The sequence below is a fragment of the Erinaceus europaeus genome, chromosome 19, assembly GCF_950295315.1.
Source record: "Erinaceus europaeus chromosome 19, mEriEur2.1, whole genome shotgun sequence".
NCBI classification, from domain to species: domain Eukaryota; kingdom Metazoa; phylum Chordata; class Mammalia; order Eulipotyphla; family Erinaceidae; genus Erinaceus; species Erinaceus europaeus.
The window spans coordinates 11780146-11803062 of record NC_080180.1 but is presented as its reverse complement, the minus strand read 5'-3'; the positions used below and the strand labels follow the sequence as shown (position 1 = coordinate 11803062).

The 22917-nt window shown below is 37.4% G+C and overlaps 1 non-coding gene across 1 annotated transcript; it reads right to left on the bottom strand.

The window, feature by feature from the left end:
• Window positions 1-22557: 22557 nt before the first annotated feature.
• On the bottom strand, window positions 22558-22692 carry LOC132534806 (small nucleolar RNA SNORA21). The gene has a single exon (XR_009546504.1). It is a non-coding gene; the product is annotated as a small nucleolar RNA SNORA21 (small nucleolar RNA).
• Between the last annotated feature and the right edge of the window lie 225 nt (window positions 22693-22917).

Genomic DNA, 22917 nt, shown 5'->3' with positions numbered 1-22917 from the left:
TATGTGTGTGTTCCTCTAATTACTAACACCACAGAATTATAAGACTTGACAAGAGAAGTCAAATCCTCATTGTTTGCCTAATGTCAGCTGTAAAATTCTCAGTTGTATAATGTCAGCACATTAGTGGCCATATACATCTTTGAGCTGACTGAAACTTAAATTTTACTTATTAATCAATTAAATACAGCAGTTTCCTTGTTTGGAAGATATCTTACATGAGTTTTCTGTCAATTATGGGGTTATTCAAAAATATTTATTGTTATCAAAACTTTATGTAGAAACTTTCAACTGGTATGAACACTTAATGTTGGAAATGGTTTTCATTATTCTTATCAAAAATAGTTTGCAGTAGAAAAAGTATAAATGCAGAGAGAGGACAAAATAGACCTAGATTGTGTGTGTGTGTGTGTGTGTGTGTGTGTGTGTGTGTGTGTGTGTGTGTGTAGATTGAATTCTTATAAGTCTATTTTTAAAACTTGTTATTAATGATTTAATGTAGATTTACAAAATTATGAAACAGCAGGGGTATAATTCCACACTGTTTCAACCACCAGAGTTCTGTATCCTGATTCCCTCCATTGGAGACTGCAGTGGTTAACCTAAGGTCACAGATATGGATTGATTGTTATTTCTATAACTATCTATATTAATATATATTTGCCCATTTTTTTCCTATGGTCCTGCCCTTCCTTCCTACCTTCCTTCCTTAATCTTTTTCTTTCCTTCTTTCCTTCCTCCCTTCTCCCTTTCTTTCTCTCTCTCTCTCTCTTTCTTTCTTTCTTTCTTCCTGCCTTCAGGGATATAGGGATATCACTAGGACATGGTGCCTGTAACTACAAATCTACTGCTCCTAGAGGCCATTTCCCCCCCATAATTGTTGTTACTATTATTATTGTTGTTGTTGTTGTTGCTGCTGCTGTTGTTGAATAGGACAGGGAGAAATTGAGAGAGGAGGGGAAGATAGAAAGGGAGAGAGAAAGATAGACACCTGAAGACCTGCTTCACTGCTTGTGAAGCGACCAACCCTCCTGCAGGGGCTTGGACTGGAATCCTTGAGCAGGTTCTTGTGCTTGTTGCACTATGTACACTTAACGCGGTGCACTACCGCCCAGTCTTCCAGCTCTTCCTTTCTGAGTCACATCTACATGTATTGCTACCTCTGAATATCCTTCATTTCCCCCCTCTTTTTGGGTCTTGGGGTCTTAATGGAATTGGAGTTTAGAGCCCTCTAGGTCAACTTAACCTGACATTCACTCACTTCTGGGACCAGCATTTTTGGGGGGTGCAAAAAGTGGGTGTTCTGGCTTCTCTGCTGGACATGGGTATTGGCAGATTGATCCGTACCCCGAGCCTGTTTCTGTCTTTCCCTAGAGGGCAGGGCTCTGGAGAGGTGAGGTATCAGGTACCAGGTGAGGTCCTCTGCCCAGGAAAGTCAGGATGGAATCATGGTGGTGTCTACAACTTGGTGGCTGAAAGACGACTGTGTCTTTATTTTAATCTTATTAAAATAAGTAGCTGATTTTAATTTTATTTATTTATGTGAGCCGTTTGAATTGTAGTTTTCACCACTAACATATTTCCAGTGATTAACTGTGAGTCAAGGAACCTGGAATCCTTCTGGAATGATTGGGATTCAATTTCAGTTTTTTGAGTGAACAACCTAGTACACTTTTACTATACCGTTGATTCCCAAACGTGAATACTGACTATTTCTTACTCTACCTTCCTTCTATTTACTGTACTAAAATGCATGTAATACTATATAAAATAACCACTCGTACATAATAATTTCATCTCTCAAAGCAGTTCTCTCTGTGTTGTAATTCAGTGGTTCTGTAGCTTCCAGTAGCCCAGGAAGCTGCATGTCTACCCCTCACCACAGAGCTTTTACTTTGGTGCCCTACTTACAATTTGGTCAGGTCCTGCTTTTAGTTTCCCTTTCAGATCTTCTTAGTTAACTTCTGTTGATGAGTGGGATCATCATCTTTATCTTTCTGACTTAGTTCACTTAACATAATTCCTTCTAGCTCTGTCCAAGATGGGTCAGAGAAGGTGGGTTCATTGTTCTTGATAGCTGCATAGTATTCCATTGTGTATATATACCACAGCTTTCTCAGCCACTCATCTGTTGTTGGGCACCTGGGTTGCTTCCAGGTTTTAGCTATTATGAATTGTGCTCTATGAACATAGGAGTACACAGCTCTTTTTGGTTGGGTGTTATAGAGTCCTTGGTGTATAACCCCAGGAGAGGAATTACTGGATCATATGAAGGTCCATGTCTAGCCTTCTGAGAGTTTTCCAGACTGCTCTCCACAGAGGCTGGACCAATTTACATTACCACCAGCAATGTAAACGGGTTCCTCTGTCCCCACATCCTCTCCAGCATTTGTTGCTGCTGTCCTTTTTGATGTATGCCATTCTTACAGGAGTGAGGTGGTATCTTAGTGTTGTCTTAATTTGCATTTCTCTGACAATCAGTGACATAGAGCAGTTTTTCATATGTTTGTTAGCCTTTTGGATCTCCTCTGAGGTGAATGTTTTGTTCATATCCTCTGCCCATTTTTGGATGGGGTCATTTGCTTTTTTGCGGCTAAGTTTGCTGAGCTCTTTATATATTTTGGTGATTAGTTTCTTGTCTAATGTCTGGCATGTGAAGATCTTCTCCCATTCAATGAGGGGGTCTCTCTGTTTGTTTAATAGTTTCTTTGGATGTGCAGAAGCTTTTCAATTTGATGTAGTCCCATTGGTTTGTTTCTGCTTTAGTCTTCTTTGCAATTGGGTTTGATTCATCAAAGATGTCCTTGAGGTGTATGTGGGAAAGTGTTTTACCAATGTTTTCCTCTAAGTATTTGATTGTTTCTGGTCTGACATCTGGATCTTTGATCCATTTGGAGTTGATTTTTGTTTCTGGTGAGATAAAGTGGTTCAATTTCATTCTTCTGCATGTTACAACCCAGTTTTCCCAGCACCATTTATTGAAGAGAGCCTCCTTTTTCCATTTAATCCTTTGGGCCCCCTTATCAAAGATTAGATGTCCATAGGTGTTGGGATTTACTTCTGGGCTTTCAATTCTGTTCCACTGGTCTGTGTGCCTATTTTTGTTCCAGTACCATGCTGTTTTGATGATGATGGCTTTATAATATAGTTTAAGGTCTGGGAGTGTGATGCCTCCATTTCTGTTTCTTTTCCTCAAGATGGTTTTGGCAATTCTAGGTGTTTTCAGGTTCCAGATAAATGATTGTAGTGTTTGTTCTATTCTCTTAAAGAAGCTTGGTGGAACTTTGATGGGTATTGCATTAAATTTGTATATGGCTCTGGGGAGAATATTCATTTTGATGATACTTATTCTTCCAGTCCATGAGCATGGGATATCTTTCCATTTCTTGGTATCAGTTTCTATTTCCTTGAGTAGCGACTCATAGTTTTCAGCATACAAGTCTTTCACTTCTTTGGTCAACTTTATTCCTAGGTATTTGATTGATTTTGCTGAAACAGTAAATGGGAGTGATTTCTGGATGTCTTCTTCTTCAGATTTAGTGTTTGCATAAAGAAATGCCACTGATTTTTGTACATTGATTTTGTAGCCTGATACCTTGCTATATTGCCTAATAACTTCCAGTAATTTTCTACTGGATTCTTTAGGTCTTTCTATGTTCTATCATATCATCTGCACATAGTGAGAGCTTGACTTCTTCCCTTCCAATCTGTATTCCTTTGATTTCTTTCTCTTGCCTGATTGCTATGGCAAGAACTTCCAATACTATGTTGAAGAGTAACGGTGACAGTGGACAGCCCTGTCTAGTCCCCGATCTGAGGGGGAATGCTTTCAGCTTCTGTCCATTGAGTATAATGTTGGCTGTAGGTTTGCTATATATAGACTCCACTATCTTGAGGAATTTCCCATCTATTCCCATCTTTTGTAGAGTTTTGAGCATGAATGGGTGTTGAATCTTGTCAAAGGCTTTCTCCACATCTATTGAGATAATCATGTGGTTTTTGGCTTTGCTTTTATTGATGTGATGAATGACATTGATTGACTTATGGGTGTTGAACCAGCCTTGTATTCCTGGGATGAATCCCACTTGGTCGTGATGAACAATCTTTTTGATATGTTGCTGTATCCAGTTGGCCAAGATCTTGTTTAATATTTTGGCATCTATGTTCATCAGAGATATTGGTCTGTAGTTTTCCTTTTTTGTTCTGTCCGTATCAGGTTTTGGTATCAGGGTGATGTTGGCTTCATAGAAGGTGGAAGGGAGTATTCCTGTTTCTTCAATCTTATGGAATAGTTTAAGAAGTATGGGTATTAACTGTTTCCTGAAAGTTTTGTAGAATTCGTTTGTGAAGCCATCTGGTCCAGGACTTTTGTTGTTGGGGAGATTCTTAATAACAGTTTCAATTTCTTTGTCTGTGATTGGTGCATTTAGATTTTTTAATTCTTCTCCAGTAAATGTGTTATCAGTGGTTAAGGTTAAGTCCTCAGACTCTGACAATCAACTTAATACCGTTATCTCATTATTTCTTATTTAGGAAGATAAAAGAAATTATTCTAAAAAAGAATCAAAGAGCAGGGGTGATAATTCTAGAACCCCTTACCCAGGTAGAACAATGAAAAAATTGTTAGTGATTTAATAATGGTTAACAAGACTAAGATAACAGGGGTACAGTTCCATATAGTTCTCACCACCAGAGTTCTGTGCCCCATCTCCTCTGTTGGAAACGTCCCTATTTATTCCTCTAGGAGTATGAACCAGGGTTATTTTGGGGATATAGAAGGTGTGAGAACTGCCTTCTGTAATTGCTTCTCTGCTGGCCATGGATGTTGTCAAGGCAATCGATACCCCCAGCGTGAGAAGTATCTAGTTTTTACAACTAGATATCATTTTGTTATTTTGACACTATTCTAATTTTATCCTCAATTATTTTTTAGCTGTTATAAAACTAATTTTAAAATCTATAGGTATATTTATAAACAGTAGGATAAAATTTATAATAACACAATTTAAATCTTGATATTAAATAGCTTTCCTAATAGTTCTAGCTACTTTACCAAATATCAGGGAATGTCTGTGTGTAACTTGACCATATATGTTTAATCTTCCTGTTGCCAAATGTAGATATAAATAGATATTTTTTCAGTTTTAATTTTGATGTAAAATATTGTTTTTCATCTAGGATATTATACATATATATTTGCTATATTTGGAAGATGTATTCTATATAAGATTGTATATTTGTATAGCAAATATATACACATGTTCATACACATAATGTAATTTATAAATTATTAAAAGGTAACTATAGGTATATGTTTATGAATTAACTCTTGGTTTTTTTATATTTTATTTATTTGTTTGTTTATTATTGGATAGAGACAGACAGAAGGAAAGCGAAGAGAGACACCTGCAGCACTTTTCACCACTTATGAAGTCTCCTGCCTGCTGATAGGGAGATAAGGCTTGAAATGGTCCTTGGCTATATTTACACGTTCACTCAACCAGGTGCACCATCACCTGGTCCCCCTTCTTTAATTCTTATCATGGCTTGGACTACTGTTGATCCTGATTTAAGCACAAAATGAGTCTGGGGATATTCTTTTTTTTTTTTAAAGTTAATTAAAGGAGTCTTTTTTCTCTTTTTAAAATTTTATTTGTTTATATTTATTTATTTTCCCTTTGTTGCCTTGTTTTTTATTGTTGTAGTTATCATTGTTGTTGTTATTGATGTCGTCATTGTTGGATAGAACGGAGAGAATTGGAGAGAGGAGGGTCAAGACAGAGAGGGGGAGAGAAAGTTAGACACCTGCAGACCTGCTTCACCGCCCGTGAAGCAACTCCCCTGTAGGTGGGGAGTCAGGGCTCGAACCAGGATCCTTCTGCAGGTCCTTGCGCTTGGCGCCACGTGCACTTAGCCTGCTAGCTACTGCCCAACTCCCTAATTAAAGGATTTTATATTATGTTGGAACACTCTGTTCTGTGAAGGTGTAGACGTTGCCTGAAAGCTATCTGTGCCTGATGTTTTCTCTGTGGGACCACTTTCAACTAGGGATTTATTTGCATAGGAAACTAATAATAGCTTTTATATCTCTGTGTATCTGTACTTAGGACACATTCTTTCAAGAGAGGCCTCAGTTTATTTGCCTTCTTTTATTGCTCTCTGAACATGGCAACAGGTAAGCAGTGGCATTGAGTTCAGGTTACATCAAAGGGGATCAGATTGTTATGTGCGGAAGCATTATTTCCCTTGGCACCTAGTCTCAGTTCCAGTAAATGGGATCTGATTTCTCGCAAAATGTGCAGGTTTTATTAGTAGATGTTTCTAGGCACATAGCGGAGCATATCTGTCATGTACACAAGGAAAGCTCATCATCCAAGTCTGGCTGGTTGATACTATGTAAGTCATTCATATTAATGTGTGTCTCATTTTTTATTATTTCTAGTATGACTTGAACTTTATTTAAAATATGTTGTAAATTTTCCAAATTTTTGGTGACTCAGCTTTCTTTGTGTAATTGATTTTGGCTGTATTTTCATTTTGATTTTAAGCATATACTTTATGGACTAAGAAGTCACGCATCTGGTAAAACTCACACATGAACATTTGCAAGGACCAGGGCTCAAGCCTCTAATCCCCACCATCAAGGGGGAAAACTTCACACGAAGTGGGTCAGAGTTTCAGGTATAACTCTTCCTCTCTTGTTCCCTCTCCCTCTTTCTCTCACCCTCTGTCAAAGAAAATGAGGAAAAGTGGCCACTGGGAGTGGTGGAGTCATCATGAAGGCACCCAAGATCACACATATACATATATATGTAGTGTTGTTTATGTTATAAAATCACACATATATATAAATCTATATATATTTCAGTTATTTGAAATATATTAAACCTTGTATCACAATAAATATAATACTTGTGTATTACTCTATAACAAATGGTCTTTAAATTTTAGCAAATAAATAGTATTTACTATTTCACATTTTCTATGATCATGTGTCTAAGATTAGTTTGACTATATTCTATAAATGTGGGACTCTTCTAAAATTAATGCTATTTTAAGGGTCCACTGTGGAATATGGACTAATATTTTCAAATACCTGAATGTTACTTTGATCATCTGAAACTTTGCCAATCAATCATTATCAAATATATATATATATATATATATATATATATATATATATATATATATATATATAACTTTTTAGTTGTAAAATCACTGTGTGTCTGTTAACTTTGGAATATATAGGTGAGTAACACAGTTGTCCCTCAAAGTGATATACAACTAAATAAAATAGCACAGTTTTCCCTGATGGATAGTGTGACTAATACCATAAAGTTCATTGGGGAAGAAAAAGTGAATGACTGCACCTCCTTTGTCTTGTACACTACCCAGGTTTGAGCCCAGTCCCCATGGCAATGGAAGAAGCTTTGTATTATGGTGTCTTTCCCTCTCTTCATCTGTTGGCTTAGAGCAATGAAACCTTGAAAGTGACCAAAACAAAGAAACAAGTAAACAAAACAAATAACATAATAGAAGTCAATAAATAGTTATTTTCATCATCTTACTTGTATCTCTAATTTTTAGCAACTTTGACTTTCCACATGCAAAAAAAATATAAATGTTTGATTACTATTATAAGGGAAACAAAAGTCCCCTACCTAACCAGTATTTAATATTAACCAGTGTGCTTTTCTATTGAGTTTTACTCAATTCCTAAAATGCAAGATGGTGTAAAATAAACCCTAAAATTTGTTAAATGAAAACTTTGCCAAGACCTCTGTCTCCCTAGTTTACTATATAGAAGGCCTTGGAAACGTTATTCTTTCTGTCTTATAATTTATTTACTGGTAGAGTAGTGGCACTATGTTGACAGTGATTTCTATTAGAATACTTTGAATTAATATACTAGAAAAACAGTTTATAGTCTGTTGAGAACAATGCACATACTATTATTAGTGGAACAAGGGCAATTTATAGTACTAGTGCATTTATAGTCTTATATTATTTTAGGCATAGCTATAGAAACAGAAATACCATATACTGTATGCCACGTAATATTTGTTCAGTTTTGAAATTCTTTTCCTTTTTTTCTTCTTGTACTGACCATTCCTCTCTTCCTTTCTCTCTTTCTCTCCTCCCTCTCTTCCTTTCTTCTTTCCTTCCTTCCTTCCTTCCTTCCTTCCTTCCTTCGTTTCTTTCTTCCTTCTTCCTTTCTATTGAGGGAGTTAATGCTTTCTGAAGCACCCCTATACAGAAGTATCAGCAGTATAGTGTGTGAACAGCCAGAGTTTCTACAGCATCTCAGGTAAACATAGTTAAGTCTGAAAACTTTCCTTATTTTCTAAGTTCCTTACCATTTCCATAACCATTTACTTTCCAGTTGAGAACAATTCTGGCATGGCATTAACTAAATTATTTATTTATTTATTTATGAGAGACACTAGCATATCATTCTGTCATATGTGATATCTGAGGTCAGACCCAGGACTTCCCACATGCTACTCAGTGAGTCATGTCCCTAGATCTAGTAATATTTTTATTGAAAGTATTTCAGCTTTGATATTATTGGCAATAATTGAAGCAATGCTTACATATTCAACCGCTAAAATATATCTAGCAGATTGCCTTAATCGCCTTACTTCTTAGAGTTAAGTAGTTTTACTCAGGTTATTCCTTGTGCTAAAAATCTCTTTTTTTTTCTTCCCTAACCAGTCCCTGTGCAGCTTTGACAAATCTGTTTGTACTTTCCGTTTTCTCAAGCCTTGCTCATCTTTCAAATTCATTGCAGTGACTGTCTTTTAAATCAGTGACATTTATTAGTTATTGATGACATTCTACACTGTTATATCACTGTATACATTTTGAATCTGTTTTTCATCTGTCTTACCTATTACTAATTTAAAACACTGACAGCTACTTACAGGCCATATGTGCACATTGTGTGTATTCAGATACATGCAAATATATAGTTCTTGCTTGAAAAGAATTTATCAAAAGATAAAAAGTGGAGGATTTTTCTTTTCTACCAAGTCATTTGATTATCTGTAGCTTGTGTCATGTCAAGTTTCTATTACTTTCTGTGGAAAAAATAACTTTATAAAAGAAATGCAGGAAACATATGCATTAGCTAATCATATAATTATGACTTTTCAACTGAGTAAATTTGCTTAGGAAATAAACATAAGCACAGAGTACTGTTATTTGCCAATAGTGTTGATTGCTTGACTATACATAGATTTCCCAAAGGCTGAGAAAGTTGTGAATATTTGTCAGGCATGTATCTTTGTAGGTTTTGAATTGTATGATTCTTCTTGCTGTCATTTGAGGCTTTCATTCTATGGAGTTAGAAAAGAAAAGCTTTGCAGAAACGACAGATTTTCGAGTGAGTGCATTTCTCATGATGAAATGCTAGATGTTCTGTTGTTGACTGGGAAAAATAATAAAACAAGCTTTCAAGCTTTAGATATTTAGGGAATGATAATTCACTAAGACATTCACCATGGGACATGATTTAATGTCATATTTATAGTTAATATTTGTATGTGGAAAGTTATTCCTTAGTTGGTGTCACAATCAGATAATTAGTCACACTTCATTGCTTTTTCATCTGTAGTGTCATCTCCTCTACAACTATCTTGGTTGAAGCTCTAAGCATCCTTGCATGCTCTCCTGACATTGTCTTATCATTAGCCTCCCACTTCTAGTCCATCATTCTTTTTTTTTTTTTTCATCTTTATTTATAAAAGGGAAACACTGACAAGACCATAGGATAAGAGGAGTACAGTTCCACAAAATTCCCACTGCCAGAACTCCGTATCCCATCCCCTCTCTTGATAGTTTTCCTATTCTTTAACCGTCTGGGAGTATGGACCCATGATTATTATGGGGTGCAGAAGATGGAAGGTCTGGCTTCAGTAATTGCTTCTCCGCTGAACTAGTCCATCATTTCTACAAATTGTCCCTGCATTATTCCATACGTTTTTAAAACCTGATAATAGATAAAATTTCTCCTTTATAAATACTTTCATTAGTGTGTGCAGTTTGGAAAATAAATTGGACTCACCTTAATGACATTCATTAATAACATTCTCTTGGATGTAGACCACCCCTTCTTTATGTGTATTCATTCATCCATTCACATGTTTCACTCTGGTCCCCACCCTAAATACAGTCCATGCTAAACCACAGCCATCTCCAAAATGTGGTATGCTATTTTATATTTCTGTGCCTTTGCTTTTTTTTTTTTTCAGAGCATCTTTCTCCCAAGTGTATATCTATTTATAGTCCTTGAACCACACCTGTCAGGTCTCTTTTTATCCAGCAGAGTGTCCAGGTGGAAGTGAATTCTTCCTACCTGTGGACCCGTTTTACTAGGCACGCAGTAAAATATCCTCATAGTAGTGTAATTTATCATCTTCATCTGTGGATTTATCTATGAACCTACTCTATATGGTGACCATTTCAGAACAGGAGCTATATATTACCTACATTGAGTGCTTAGTTTTTAGCATGCATGATGAACTGTTATACCTTGTACTCCTAACTTAAAAAAATCCACTATAAACTCAGCAACAAAAAACAACACCATCCAGAAATGGGTAGAGGATATGGACAAAATCATCACCAAAGAAGAGATCTAAAGGGTCAACAGACAAAATGTGCAAAGCCACAGATTATCAGATAAATGCAAATACAGGCAACAATGACATATCACTTTACTCCTATAAGAAAGTCATACATTAGAGTGGATATAACAACAAATGCTGGAGAGGTTGTAAAGTAGCCCTCCTGAATTGTTGTTGGGGATGCAAATTGGTCCAATCTTGTGGAAAACAGTCTGGAGAACATTCACAAGGCTAGAAGTGGATCTGCCCTACGACCTGGCAATTCCTCTCCTGGGATATAACCTAAGGAAACAAACACATGCATCCAAAAATGTATGTGTATACTTATGTTATTAACAGCATAATTTGTAACACTCCAAACTTGGAAGCAAGTTGTTGTTCAACAACAGATGAGTGGCTAAGAAGATCGTGGTGTATGTACACACTGGAATACTATTTAGCTATAAAGAATGATGAAGTCACCTTTTTTTTTTTTTTCCTCCAGGGTTATTGCTGGGCTCGGTGCCTGCACCATGAATCCACTGCTCCTGGAGGCCATTTTTCACCCTTTTGTTGCCCTTGTTGTTGTAGCCTCGCTGTGGTTATTATTACTGCCATTGTTGATGTTGTTCATTGTTGGATAGGACAGAGAAAAAAGGAGAGAGGAGGGGAAGACGGGGAGAGAAATATAGACACCTGCAGACCTGTTTCTCCACCTGTGAAACAACCCCCCTGCAGGTGGGGAGCTGGAGGCTCGAACCAGGATCCTTACACTGGTCCTTGAGCTCTGCGCCACATGCACTCAACCCACTGTGCCACCCCCTACGCCCGAAGTCACCTTCTTTACCTCATCTTGGATAAGCCAACAAGAGAAAGACTAATATGGGATTATCTCACTTATGTACAGAACTTAAATAAGAACATAAAGAGGAAACTAAATAAAATTTGGCCTTATTTAGTGTATTACACCAAAGTAAAGGACTCTGGAGATGAGAATAGGGAGATGGTTGGGAAGGGGATGCTTCTAGGTCCTAGTAGACGATGATGGACCCAATTTGGCAGAGAGTATTTTATAGACACCTATCTGGGTGAGATGAGTAATTGTACCCATGTGCCAAGGACTTAGCTGTGAACGTAACCTGCCAATAATATGTATGTGTGTGTGTGTGTGTGTGTGTGTGTGTGTGTGTGTGTGAATGCCAAATACCAGGGCAAATTACATTCTTTTAAAAAATATTTATTTATTTATTCCCTTTTGTTGCCCTTGGCAAATGACATTCTTGCAGTTGATTCAAACCCTGTGACATTAAATTTTTTAAGAAAGCAATTGTTAAATAGACTATCAGTATGTACCTTACAATTTTTAATCTTTCTTGTGCTTCACTGTCAATCTCCAAGATACATGTGTAAAACATATATTTGCCCAATCCATCTGTAAAGTACATGCTGGGAATGGACATGTGTTTATAAGTGTCAGTTCTCCAATTTGTATTTCATTACTTCAACTAGTTGTTTTCAATACGGTTTCAGCAACTACTCCAGTATTCTTTTTTACAGTGATTTAATCTCTTCTCAACAAAAGAAAATCATCTTCCTCACTGGAACTCAGAGTGCCCTTGTGACCAGGTTTGATCAACACAACACAGTAGAAGTGACAGAGTCCTAATTTGGGGGTAGGTCTTAATAGATCTTCTACTTCTAACCTGGCTCCTTCATTGAAGTTATTGATCCAGCCAACTGGAGCCACAATGGAAAGATTAAGATACATTGACAACCAGGAGTAATTGCTAGTTGTGAAATTGAGGTCATCATCAACTTCTAACCAAGAAAAACCTTTAACTGAATACTCCACATGTGTGAACCTAGACAAAAACTAGATAAATGTAAAACCATGATAAACAAGAAATTGATAGTTTCTGCAGACAATAAGAATAGTTACATACCCTGCAAAAGATGGTTTAAATTATTACCTTATTTTCAGTGCCCATGGTAATTCAACAACTGTACATATAATAGATCAATGGGAGAAGATTGTGATAAAATCTTGATCATTTAAAAATATTAACCTGCTTCATTTTCATGCTTCCATTATGCTTCGGGCAACCAGAACCTTCTTTTCTTTTTTGTCTATCTTTGGAACAAGAAAACCTGTTTTATATTTCAGTGCAAAGATATTTACTGGCCTTGAAATGAAAAGTATATTTAAAAGGACTGTGGATGGAGATGGGGTTGTCTTCTCTGAGCCTGGCTTCCAGAATGTAGAACTTGTCTTGCTTCTGCAGATTTCTTGATTCATCTCACCCCCCTCATTTTTTAATTCAAGACACTTTGATAATGTAAATCGCAGATATGATAACAAAATTATTTAAAAGCCAGATGGTTGCTCTTCTGTTATATGTATTGATATTATAATGATTCTATTGATCCAGAAATGGGCATAATTGAATTAACTTATGCTATCTTTTTTTTAACTAGTGATTTAATTATGATTAACAAGACCATGGGATAAGAGGGGTACAATTCCACACAATTCCCAACACCAGAGTTCTATATCTCAGCCCCTCCATTAGGAGGTTCCCTATTCTTTTTCCCTCTGGGAGTGTGGACCAAAGATCTTTATGGGGAGCAGAAGGTGGAATGTCTTCCATCTGTAATTGCTTCTCCACTGGACATAGGTACTGGCAGGTCGATTCATATCCCCAGCCTGTTTCTGTCTTTCCCTAGTAGGGTAGTGCTCTGGTGAGGTGGGGTTCCAGGACACATTGGCGAGGTTGTCTGCCCAGGGGAGTCAGATTAGCTGAAAAGCATTAAGATATAAAACAAAACAAATTGTTTAATAATTAGGAACCAAAAGGTACAAATATAGCAGATGAGGTTTGGTGTATTCATGTTGGAAGAAGGTAGGAAGTCTATTTTAGGTATATTCCAAGGGGAATGAAATAATTTTACTAATTTTTGCCTGATCCTCACATCTAATATGCAGGTGGGCTAAAGGTATCATCTGGGGAGATGGTGTCAGAGTTGGGAATAGGACTAGAAACCTGTATGAGGGCAGAGAGTAGCTCCCAAATATGTGGAAATCATATGAAAACCATTAACTGTAAACCCCATCAATATGACCTAGGGTCCATATCTTTTAGCACAGGAGCCTGTGTAACCTTTGCGTCCCTCTCAATCTGAGCTCATATTTCATGGTTACAGCCTGGAACATTCTGGGCTACACTCATTGCAGGACCCGTCTTCCTTGAGTGGCACAGTATGTTGACCCAACCTCCTTTCAGAGAGTGGGGCAGTCGCTACCATTGTTGATCCACATTGAGGGCAAGGTCCTGTATAGGCCCACAATAAGGTATACAATATTGTACCTGATGGAGACGGCCAGTGATGGTGGAGAGAGGGATTGATTAGAGGTCTAGGCACATTATATCTCTGTGGGAATCTCAGGAATCCCTGACTAGGACCCTGGATGGTAGGGTAGCCTGGTAGTGACCAGAAGGGCCATCATTAAAGTGTTCTGGTCTCTTGCCCTTATCAGCTTTCGTAGTCCTTGTAATCCTTTGTAACCTTGTAATTGAGTTTGTGTCATAAGATGCCCTTGAGGTTTAGATGGGAAAGTATTTTGCCAATATTTTCCTCTAAAGTATTCGATAATTTCTGACCAAACATCCAGTCCCTTGATCCATTTGGAGTTGACTTTTGTTTCTGGTAACACATAGTGTTTCAGTTTAATTCTCCTGCATCTATCAAACCAATTTCCCCACATGATTTATTGAAGAGACCCTCTTTCCTCCACTTCATATTCTGGGCCCCCTTATCTAAAGCTAGGCGTCCGTAGGTGTAGGTACTTATTTTGGAGCTTTCAATTCTGTTCCACTGCTCTATGTACCTATTCTTTGTTCCAACATGAGGCTGCTTTAATTATGATGCTCTTATAATATAGTTTTAGATCTGGGAGTGTGAAGCCTCCATTTCTGTTTCTTTTCTCAAGATTGTTTTGGCAATTGTAGATGTTTTCTGGTTCCAGATAAATGATTGTAATTTTTGTTCTGTTCTCTTAAAGAAACTTTATGGGACTTTGATGGGTATTGCATTAAATTTGTATATGAGTCTGGGTAGAATATTCATTTTGATTAATTTAATTATTCCAGTTCATCATCATGGGATATCTTTCCATTTCTTTGTATCATTTTCTATTTCTTTGAATTGCAACTCATAGTTTTCATTATACAAGTCTTTCACGTCTTTGGTCAGGTTTATTCCTACATATATTACTCATTTTGCTGTGACAGTGAATGGGAGTGATTTCTGGATATCCTCCTCTTCTGACTTAATTTTTGCATGACGAAATGCCACTGATTTCTGTACATTAATTTTGTAGCCTGACATCTTGTTATATTGCCTAATTATTTCCAGAATCTTTCTGCTGGATTCCTTAGATTTTTCTATGTATACTATCATATCATCTGCAAAGAGTGAGATTTTGACTTCTTCCCTTCTAATCTGTATTCCTTTGATTCCTTCCTCTGGCCTAATTGCTATGGTGAGAACTTCCAATATTATGCTGAAGAGTAATGGTGATAGTGGACAGCCTTGTCTAGTCCCCCAATCAGCTTCTGCTGACTGAGTATGATGTTGGTTGTAGGTTTGTTGTATAAGGAATTTTCCATCAATTTTCATTTTTTTGTAGTGTTTTGATCACTTTGGCTTTTCCTAAGGCTCATCGTTGTATTCCCTATATTGGCTTACACAGTGTTAGTAGTAGAGTACTCTACTGTAGAATGTTAGACATGTCAACATAATCGAGTTTTTTTATTATTATTATTGCCTCCAGGGTTATTGCTGGGGCTCAGTGTCTGTGCTATGAATCCATTGCCTGGCCGCCATATTTTTCCCATTGTTGTTATTATTATTGTTATTGTTGTTTTTGGATAGGGCAGAGAGAAATTGAGAGAAGAGGGGAAAACAGAGAGGAGGAGAGAGCTAGACACCTGCAGACCAGTTTCATTGCTTGTAAAGGGACGTCCCCGCAGGTGAGGAGCTGAGGGTTCAAACCTGGATCCTTGCGTTTCGTACTATTCTCGCTTAACCCAGTGCACTACTATATGCCTGTTCCCCTACCCCATAATCAAGTTTTTAAGATGTGTTCATCTTCCACTGGATTGTGTTATTTCTTAGGGAAAGGTTTTGTTCTTTATTTTCCTGTTTCTTTTTATTTTTATTACCTTTCTTTATTAGATAGAGACAGTTAGAAATGGAGATGGAGGAGATAGAGAGGGAGAGATAGACAGACATCTGCAGCCCTGCTTCACCACTTGCAAAGCTTTCCCCCTGCAGGTGGGGACCGGGAGCTCAAACCTGGATCCTTGAGCATTGTAGCATGTGCGCTCAACCAGATGCGCCACCACCCGACCCCTTTATTTTTCTTTATTTTACAGTTTTGTCTCCCTTAGCAAAGTGTGTGAAACACTATAAAAGGTTTCAAACTTAGTAAAATAATCAATGAATAATTTAAATAATTTTGTTAATAGAGGACAGAAAGGTCATTGATTAGGTTTAGATCTGTGTACACTTCTGTGCCTCAGACTGCCAAACCAAATATGAATAAATTCTCATAATTGTACATACAAGTTATTGTTCTTATTTGTAAGTGAAACAAAAGACCTAGAATCCAATTATTCATTAATTAATAATTCATATGTAAATTTTCCCATTTCGAAATGATGCTGAGTGAATAGTACAACATAAAAAATGATAGTCATGAGTGTGAAGGGTACTGCAGATCTTTTTTTTTCACAATTAAAACATTCTTTTTAAAATTTATTTATTATTGGATAGAGACAGAGAAAAATTGAGAGGGGAGAGGGATATAGAGAGGGAAGAAGACAGACACTTCCAATCCTGCATCACCAATCAGAAAGCTTCACCTTTGCAAGTGGGGACTAGGGGTTTGAACCTGGGTCCTTGTTTACCGTAATGTGTTCACCTAACCAGGTGCCCTACCACTTGGCCCCACACTGTAGATCTTGAAACATTAGTTCAAGAAAATAAACCTACTCATCAGGAATATCTGTAAGAGATTTTATAGTTGGGTTTTGTTTGTTCTAACAGCCTATTTGTTTCAGTAACCTACTTAATATAACTGGTGATTTTTTAAAATTATGTTCTTATGCTTCCTCTATAGATTATGTTACCTTGCTAAATTCTTCAGGCAGGAGTAAATGGAAACATACTTTAGTGAATAAAATTATAAAATTAATAGAGTTTTCAAATAGATTTTATCTTCCCTCTCACATCTACATTTTAGTTCTTTAAATATTAACTTAAGTGATTATATTGTTAAGGTGATTTTTTTAAAGCACGACAAAATTAGCATGTGATCAAAATAAATTCATTTCCCCTATGTCCTAAGTACGCCCAAGAAAAAAATGATCATCCTGAGGCTAGTGTTCTGATTTATGATTGATGTTCTTTTCCAGGAAAATAAAATAACTCTCGCTAAACTTGCATACCTTCCTGTTTCTTTAAGATTAATTTACATACTCTACATGTCAGTTTGAGAAATGGGTTCTTTGCAAAGGTAATTAACAGAGGAAATTGTTAAACAAGAACTATGTTTTAATTGTTTCGGTGATGTTGCTTATTTTTTTAGTCTGGAGACGAAACACTCAAATGTTAGGTAATGAATGTGCGGTAATAGCATCTAATTCTCAGGTGAGTTCAAGCTAAAGAGATTGATGTTATTAGTGTCTTCTGAAGATTAGTTGTTTCAGGATAGATGGATGAGTATTTTCAAAGATCCCCTTGCTCTCCTGTTGCCATTTATGATTATACTAAGTTCACATTAAGTTTTGTTACATGCTTGACGATCCCTTCTATTAATCAAAGTCTCAACAAAAATGGGCTGAGATGAGTTTATGTGATAAAATTAAATGTTTTTTCCCCCTGTTCCAGCCAGGTACACATTTGCCACTTAAACCAGAATCTAGCATCTTGCAAAGAGTGTTTCCTGTTACTTAAAACCTAAACTGCAAGCCACAGTTATATTGCTCAGATTTTTTGAAATCCATAATTTTTTTTCCTTTTTTTTTTTTTTTCTTTTCCCTCCAGGGTTATTGCTGGGCTCGGTGCCTGCACCATGAATCCACCGCTCCTGGAGGCCATTTTTCCCCCTTTTGTTGCCCTTGTTGTTGTAGCCTCGTTGTGGTTATTATTATTGCCATTGTTGATGCTGTTCGTTGTTGGATAGAACAGAGAGAAATGGAGAGAGGAGGGGAAGACAGAGAGGGGGAGAGAAAGATAGACACCTGCAGACCTGCTTCACCGCTTGTGAAGAGACTCCCCTGCAGGTGGGGAGCCGGGGGCTCGAACCGGGATCCTTACGCCAGTCATTGAGCTTAGCGCCACATGCGCTTAACCCACTGCGCCACCGCCCGACCCCCTATAATTTTTTTTCCAATAGAGATACTGTTGATGGAACTTTATATTTCAGCTGAAAAAGTGAGATAGGAGACTTTCTAAACTGTTATTTTAATTGGGTGGCTTAATTGTTTCTAGTACAGTTGTTGGCACATGGATACAATTTCTCATTTCGTGCATCATGCAACAGGACCTTAAGGATCCCTCCACTCACTCCCTCCCTTTGCTTTCTCAGACCCTTTGTTTTGGTGCAATACACCACACCCAGTCCAGCTTTGTGTTTTACTACTCTGTCCTTATTTGTAAAGTTCCACATAGAAGTGAGATCATTCAATATTAATCTTTCTCTTTTGGGCTTATTTCACATAACATGATGTCTTCAAGTTCCATCCAATATGAGGCAAAGAAGATGACTTCATCTTTTTTTTTTTTCTTCCCTCCAGGGTTATCACTGGGGCTCAGTGCCTGCACTATGAATCCACTGCTCCTGGAGGCCATTTTTTTCCCATTTTATTGCCATTGTTTTTATTGCTGTTGTCACTGATAGATAGGACAGAGACAGATCGAGAGAGGAGGGGAATACAGGGGGAGAGAAAGATAGACACCTGCAGACTTCACTGCTTTGTGAAGCGACCTTCCTGCAGGTTAGGAATGGGGTCTCAAATCGGGATGCTTATGTTGGTCCTTGCACTTAAAGCCATGTGTGTTTTAACACACACACACACTACCATTGCCTGGCCCCCGACTTCATAATTTTAAACAGCTAAGAAGTATTCGTATATGTATGTAGATGATATGTATATATAACATATACATCTGTGTACATGTGTATGTATGTAAATCTGAAGAGCTCATATTTCTTGCACATGGGATTTTGAAGAGGTCTTCACATTTTCTGGCTTTCTCGGAAAGTTTTACTAGAGAGGCAGCCTCTCATCCATGAAGAAGTGAAAATATATAGATACATCACAATTTCCTTATCCATTTTCTGTTGTTGATCATCTGGACTCCTTCCAAGTTTTAGCTATTACAAATAGTGCTGCTATAAATAGAAGTATACATAGGTCTCTGTGGATAGATGTTCTTGATTTCTTTGAGTAAACCCCCAGAAGGGATTCAGCAATTTTAATGACTTCAATAGGACACCAGAAACATAGTGCTCCCTGTAACTAGAGAAATAGTTTATGTTTCAAATTATTTAAGCCAATGTTCATTTTTTTGCACATGTTTGTTTGATTGCTTCTGGGAATGATGTGCCTAGTACAGTACATCCCTTTGTTCTCTCATTTTCAGCATTTTAAGATTTGAAGCTACTTCAAGCCGTTCAGTAACTTCAGCTCTATGTCACAATCTTTACTTTTCCCAAAGTATTTATTCCTATGCTCTTTGAAGGGTTGATGTTTCATTCATCAGGCCAGCATCAATACCACTTTTCTTCATTGACCACTTAATGTTAGGTCTTTGCTACTATCCTTAGTAGATCTATATGCCTTTGTTATTTGTGATGTTGGTTTGTTTTCTCTCTCTCTCTCTCCCTGTCTTTCTCTCTCTCTCTCTCTCTCTGTGTGTGTGTGTGTGTGTGTGTGTGTGTGTCTGTGTGTGAGTTTCAAGTTTTATAATAGCAGATTCACTGCTTAATCTGACTACATATTTCCCACCAGGTATTCTCTCTGGAAGATAGATGATGCTCAATTTATCTTCCTTTCACAAATGAATAAAAGTTCAACTAAACAGACTGTTAACTTGAAAATGTTACAGAAAATGAGAGTATGCTGTATATGAACTTCAGTAATTGCAGTGTTTGTGCATAGATTGTATTATTGGAACATTTGCTGTGATACTACCCTTCTTTACACGGTCTTTGCTAGGAGTGACTTGATTCTTTCTTTGTCACCAGAAGTTTAGGACTAGAGGTGATATCCCAGGAGCTGGCAAGATGCCTCGTCTTGGAGTGCACCTGTATGTCACACACCTCAGGTCTGGGTCTGCCACCTGCCTCCCACAACCCCATACACACATGCCATATAGAAGGTGCTGAAATGGTGAAAGACACTTGGTTACAGTGGTGTCTCTTCTTTTCTGTTTACATCTGAAAAAGTGAGCCAAGAGAAGTGAAACCCAGAATAAAATAAATAGGACTGATCACCCAGTATTATATGAAAGCATATTGTAGTAAGGGAGTTTTAAAATGTCACTGAAAGTCTGTTCATTTTATAATAATGAAAACAAAATAATACTTTTGAACAGATCTTTGTCCACACATCTCTGGCCTTACAAATAATTAACTTAGGAGTATTTTTCCACTGACCACTCAGGAATAACTTAAATAACTTTTATTATGGTTTAAATGACCTGTTTTCAGGTCACAAAGAAAATGAAAAAAAAATACTATTTGTTATGTGGAACTAAAGCTTTGTAGTCTTAATAAGCCATTATTAAAGCACTAATAGAGAAGTTTCAAAAATTAGAATGTTAAGATTTGGGATAAAAAATAGGTGCATATATTGCATTAACACATTCACAAAATATCAAGAATAAATAGGGGGTAATGCCTACTTTTTCTGTTTCCATTCCAAAAGGCATCTAAAGTATGTTTAGCCTTCCAGAGCTATAAATATTTTCAAGGGTGCTCACTTTGTTAACAATGTCTAAATGAGTAGTGGATGAGGTCTCAGGAGTAAAGTATTGAAGTCTGAATGACTATCTTGAAATATGTATGTTTACTATATACATAAAAAATAACATTTATTTTTATGGACATGCAAAGAGAACTGTTACAAGTTATCTTCATGTTACAACTTGCATGCACACATAAATAAGTGTAAATATACATATACATAAATAATATCTAAATTTAAACAAGTCACCTCTTCCACTCAGAGATGTTTTAAAGTGAAAGAAAGGAACAAGTGAAAACTGCAATTTTACTAGCATCAGTTGACGTAACACTACACACTGTGCTTTTATGATTCTTGAACTAATGCAGATTTCCCCACACCATTCAGTAGGTCTCAAACCCCAGAAGGCATGTGAGTATTCAATTCAGTTCTTACACTAGACACTAGGAGATCATATCAGATTATACAAGGTCAAAAGTTCTGTTAACGCCACTCTTTTTTTTTTTCTTTATAGTTTTGTAGCCTAATTGATGAGTATGTTTCTTTTCCTATTTTTCTTTCTTCTTCTTTTTTTATTATTTGTGTTCCCTTTTGTTGCCCTTGTTTTGTTGTTGTTGTAGTTATTGTTGTCGTCGTTGTTGGATAGGACAGAGAGAAATGGAGAGAGGAAGGAAAGACAGAGAGGGGGAGAAAAAGATAGACACTTACAGACCTGCTTCACCACTTGTGAAGCGTTTCCCCTGCAGGTGGGGAGCTGGGGGCTCAATCCGGGATCCTTACCCCAGTCCTTGGGCTTTGTGCCACATGCACTTAACCCGCTGTGCTACCGCCCGACTCCCAAGCCATTCTTCACTTCAGATGCTCTCAGATGGTCTTGTGACCATCAGGCTACAACTAGGAAGTCCCCACCCAACCCCTTCCTTAGACTTCACGTGTCCCCTTCTTAAAACCTCATCATAAGCTGTGCTTCTGAATGGCTGGCAATAAATGGCCAGGAAACCCCCATAGCCACAGCAAGTTTCATTACTTTGCTAGAACAAAGAGCACACAGAATGTAGGGACCACATTCACTCACTAGCTCACCAGTGACAGAGGTTACTAATGGGTCCAAATCACCTGCCAGATGAGAGGGATACCTAGGGGAAGGTATGGGGAAATGTTCTAAGGCTTCTGCGCCTGCTCCAGGATTGTCATAGTTCCCAAGTTGGGACAGGCAGATCCACCTTCTAATCATGTGAGTTCCTCTCTGAATCAGCCCTCATTCTCTGGAATTTTCCCACAATTACCTTTATTAACATAGGCCCACTATGATTAGCCAGATACCCATGTAAACTAGTGGCTGACGCTTTCTCAGGAACTGAAGATTAGCGACCATGTTTTATAATAAAAGCAGTATGTTTTCCCTTTTCCCTTGGGGAAGTTTAAGTTTAGAGAGCTGTGAGGTGGAAACTGGGTAAGAAACAAATAAAATATATAAAAGAAGCTTTTTTCACAAAATGATCTGATCTGTATACTTATTTTTTATTTATTTATTTTTTCATGGGAACAAATAAGTTTTTATTTTTTACAAATACACCGAAGAATCATGCAACACTGCCATGCAATCCTGGGCCATAAGTCTGCACACTCCTTTGCAACTGGTCCTGTGAGGGTAGAAGCTTTCGTTTCCCCTTTATTATTTACAATGACCCCTGCATTGTCTTCAAAATACAGAAATAAACCATCTGTTCTCTGGTATGACTTTTGTTGTCGAATTACCACCACTGGATGTACCTTCTTTCTGAGCTCTGGTTTGCCTTTTTTGACTGTGGCCATCACCATGTCACCCACACCAGCAGCAAGAAGTCTGTTCAGTCGTCCCTTGATATCCATGTCTCCCCACCCATTCACACGCCCAAACAGTTGTCAAATGTGGTGTAACTTGTCACACCACCGATTGAAGCAAACAACACAACATGCTGTCGTTTCACCCAAAAGTGGTGTCTTTACTCTTCCCTTTCTGGACAGCTTAATGGGTCACTAGTAAGAGGCCCAGAGAGTGCTTTTAAAGGGGTCTGATCTGTATACTTATAAATTACAGTTTTTCACAAATACTTGTATACATGTGTAATTTTTATAGGAATGTAAAGAAGCATTTAATGAGAAAACTACTACCACATAGTCACATATACACAAGTTAAATTTTATAATTAAGTGGATGATTATTTTTTGGCTACAAATTAATGAGCATCTACCATTATGCTTTGTCTTTAGTGTTAAGAGGTCATCCAGTAGAAGCT